Consider the following 4865-nt stretch of genomic DNA (forward strand, 5'->3'; position numbering starts at 1 on the left):
TTAAATCAATGCTTTTCTCTCATCCTGAAGGCCAGGAGTGCCCTGGAATCATCCTTGTACCATCAATATATAGGAAAGAGCTTTGGGGCTCTGTTTTCATTGGCCTGACTTTGAAGGAACAGTGGGACAGGTCTCTCAGGCCACAGGGCGCCTTCCTTTCTTCGGATGTTAAATATTTTCTTAATGAATCTAAGGAGGAACACTGGAGCTAAAACTGCTGAGATGACAAGTAAGTGCATGAGGTCATCCAGTGATGCCAGCTGAACTAAAGCTCAGGGTTTTCACTGTCTATGTGCATGAGAGAGGACCAGGTTACCAGTCCCAGTTTTCTTAGGGGCAGCAGGGAATTGCTGCTGGCTACAAGCCTGAATATTTGGTACATTAGTTTTATCCTCCCTGAAAATTCTGTGTTGTCAACATTCTTTGTGTGCTGTTTGTTTGCTACTGATAGCATAAATACAACTCTTTTATATATTCCCAGCATTTTGGTGTGACCTTTTTCTGCTGCCTACTCAATCTCCAAAACAAATCGCCACACCACTCCCTTGGTGTGTGACAGCCATTTTCACTCGCAAGCACTGAAGACACATGCAACGACCAACTGCCTGCTGTTTTTGTTTTGTTTTCATTCCCATTGAGAATTTAGTACAGGCTGGTGATCCCAGGGGACTGAAATCCTCTGTTTATCCACAGAACAGATAATGGCAGGGCAAGCTTCCCATATCACTGCCTCCTGCCAGTGTGACTCAGCCCTGACCTGGCTACCATTCATTAAGGGACAGAGTGGAGTTCATTCTTTATGGCCCATTCAGTCACTGGCCTTTCAAGCAAGGGGACAATTTAGCACCAGTGTTGATGACTATTTTGTGACAGAGACACCAGCCAACAAGGAATTGCACTGTGACCCACCAAAATAATTTTGGGTGCCTGAATAAATTACAGGTAGCAAAAACTTGTCAACCTGTTGGGCCAAGGCCAGTTTGGAACCAGTAACTTAAAATTAAAATGCTCTACATCCCACCTTCTAGGGCTGCATAGGGCTATGCGTTTATGAAAATCCACAGAAACGCTTTCAAGAGGATATATTTTTCATTGCAGTCTTATTGTTAAGAGCTTGTTGTTTACTCATGTTTGCAAAGCACTTTGAGAATGTAAAGCATTAGATAAATGCTAAGCACTACTACTATCACTATTGTAGTTATTATTGTTATTACTCCAGTCACCAAAACAACGAGGCTGATATTCTTGTCTGCGTTCTAAAATTTCCCCCAAAATGGGAAGGTGTCATTCAAGCTTGCAATGTCACAACAGCAAAATTATAGCCTAGATATTATTTTCACTGATGTTTCCAGCAACAAGGGGGCAGCAGGGAGCCTCTGTTCAAATCTGGAAATAAGCAGGAGTCAAAAGAACTACACCTATAAATTTTTTCCATTTTATGTATTTATTAACCGTATCCTTAGAACAGTGCTAGATACACCATCCCTTAGGATATTTGACAGTAGAATACAGATTTCCCTTGCTTTATGCGGGTTCTGTATGTGCAAAATCGCTCTTACGCGATGACCCTTTTTATACCAAAAATTCGTTATATTCAAAGTAAATTCACTCTGATGCAATCGGTGTGGTGGAAGCCCACAGTCAGCTGCTTTGTGCAGTGCATTGTGGGAGTGACGTGCACCAAAATATAGTCTCCTGTGTGGATCCGTGTTCCTCACTCGTTGTCTGCGATGTGTTTCTGTAGCTGTCATTCCCATTATGATAGTGCCCTCTGCTTGTGTGTACTGTCTGCTGTTGGTGAGTACCAAAATTGTCTTGTAAAAGCGGGTCTGGGGGTCAGTACAGTCGATGTCTTGGAATATATCCCTATTTGTTACATTGTAAAGTGGGTTCCCTTTATACGAATTTGAGTTATGTGCCATTTTCCAGGAACGCATGTACAGCGTAAAGCAAGGGAAACCTGTATATAAATCCAGGAGACTGTACAGAATTGTATATTAGCCCTTGAGCAGATGGACTGGATGGGTCTTTCCAATCTGTTTCCTATTTGTATCCAAAACTATTCTGGACATAGACTATTTTTTATCATCCAGCATTTATTATTGTGTCACATGACTGTAGGTGGAGCTATTTGTATTTTGAGGCTTTGGTTCATTCAAAGGTTGAAGCACTGACCTTTCACAAACATGGTTGTGATTCACAAACACACCCAGCCTTGCACTGCAAATAGATTGCAGGCCTAATACCAAGTACTTTACACACCTCAATCTGCAGATGCTTTGAGCAGTGGAGTGGAATGTCAACCAGTTGCATTTTATGTTCTGTAGGATTCTCAACAGAAGGTCCCCGTTAGCCTAACTCTAGTTAGGTTAGCTGCCTTCTTTCTATAAAAGCTTATGCCTTTCTAAATGAGTTTGTCTTTAAAGTGCTACCCTACCCTTCTTTCTGCCTGACTTCAGACTGACACAGTTAACTTCCTCTCCCTGCTAGATTTGAGAACCATGGAAGCTCTCCTTCAACCCTACCCAGATTAAATGAGAAGTCCTTGTAGTGTTATAGTTCTGTCAGTCACATGATACCCTCTTCCAAAAAGCCAGGTAGAGTCATGGCCCATGCATCTGGAAAAGGCTTAGTCTCCATATCTAAAAGAATATTTACTATCAATTATATAGAAATATTTGAGACGTGCACTGGCAAACAGCAGCAAACATTAAGTCCAAGTGCTTTGACAAAATATAGAAATGTGTTTGAGAAAAATGACAACGTTAGTGTTCAGAATGCATTTTAGATTGATGAACCGATGTAACTCGCCACAGCAATGCTCCTTATTCAGTCACAGCAGCAGCTGCCTCTCCAGCTCTTGCAGCAAAGGGGAACTATTTTTCCTGTCTCTCCAGTAGTGGAAGCAACACACTGTCACAAAGCTGCACTTAGTCAGGGCTCTGCGGCACAGCCAATTTCTGAGGTTGTCTGGTATTCTAGGCACATCCCTACAGCAATATAATCCTCAGCATTGCATCCTAGCCATGACAGTGGAGGGAATCTGGAGCAACTAAAAATACTGTCCCTGCTGCCTCAAAAGCTTGCATGCAGCAGGCTACTGCTTGTGATCTGCACACCCCCTTTCCTTGTGCTTGCTGCAGACTCCAAAAGCAGGTTGTGATCAAGCTATGCTCCAAAGGCAAAGACAAGCAAAGGCACTGTTATGGGGGTGACGGCACTGTATATAAACACATAAATAAATCCTTTGGGTTTTTGTGTGGAGGAAAAAAGAGAATTCTCCTTTGCCCCAAGTCCTGCCTGGCAAGTAAGAAAAAAGAGGGGTCTGCTACATTGCTGTTGCTTGAGGGGTGATTATTTCTCATCTTGCTTCACATAGTGTAACACCCCAAAGATCCTGGCATTAGCATGCACTATAAATCTCCAGGACGCTGCAGCTGGAACTGGATTATTTATAGCTTTGCTCTTACATTACCAACTCCAAAACATCACACAAAGAGGAAGGTAATGAAATCTCCACCTCTCCAGCCATTGCTCTCTAATCTAAAACAGCATTTCCAGGAGCCATTTTCATTGAACCAGGGAATCTAGAAACAAACACATTCTTACCCTCCCACTCCCTGTCAGACAGCTCTCATGTACATACACAATCTCACAGACATTCTTCCTGTACCTCTCACCCTCAGGAAGTCTTCCGTATTTGCAATCTATCCCTCTTTCCCACATATATACAAAATCCCGCCCTTTCTCTAACTTACCCCAAAAATACAATCACAAGCACACTCCGAATGTTTGTCCTAAACTGGGCTAAATTCTGGTCTCAGGTATGGTGCACAGGCGTGAATATGGAATATTTCTATTAAGGACAATAGATCCCCAACTCTGTAACTAAGATCAGAATCTGGTCCTCACACTCTCTCTCTCTCTCATAAATTTCCATGACTGCTCTTAAAATTGTCTCTTTCCTCAGCCCCCTCTCCATGCATTAATCATTCAACGTTTAAATCATCTATCCACTTGCTTCTTTTTGCTTTGTCAATGAAATTTGTTCAGAATTAATTATCAAACACATTCTCCACTGAGGTTTTCTTGGCTTTTTTTCATCAGTGGGTGTAAGTGTCAATTTATAGCCATCTTGTTCTGTCTTCGAAATCATTCTGTGTACTGTGTACATTACAGAACACATTCTGTGTGAGAGAGATGGTGAATGTGTCTGAGATTGTGAATGTGTGACTTTGTGAATGCATCCATGTCGTGAACGTGTGCGCATACATATGTCTGTGTGGAAAATATATGGAGATATTTCAGTATTATAAGTCTAGTATTTTACAGACCACATTTTACAGTTTGAATTTTAAACTAAGATTGAAAAATGTTAATGATTCTAATCCTGGCGATGAAGTGGTTTGGAGCAGCTTATTGTACATCACGGAGCTGGGAGTCTGCAGCAGCTCTATCTACGTTCTGAGCTTCCTGTGCTCAGAGAGGACAATGGAAAAAGGATCCAGTTTTATCTAGTGGCCTCATGACAGACTGCTTAAACTTCACTCTCAGAGTGTAAAGTGGAAAAGATTAGGCTTTCAGGTCCAGCAATCATGTGCAGTTCTGCAGTTCCCAACTAATGTGTGCAACCCAATTCACACGAGCAACCCTAGGATAACAAACCAAGGGCTGACCAATAACAAAATCAGAGTAATACAATACATGGACCAGGGATTTTAGTTGATATTGGAAATCTTTGCCACACAGACTGAAAAATAGTACGGGAAGGGCTGAAAGCCTATAGAAAACATGAGGTCATTACCCAGAGACTGATCACACTCATCTTTGCATGCATAATTTTCACAATCGTGAATTTTCAGTCA

Source organism: Alligator sinensis, unplaced genomic scaffold (genome assembly GCF_000455745.1).
Source record: "Alligator sinensis unplaced genomic scaffold, ASM45574v1 scaffold1947_1, whole genome shotgun sequence".
Classification (NCBI taxonomy): Eukaryota; Metazoa; Chordata; order Crocodylia; family Alligatoridae; genus Alligator; species Alligator sinensis.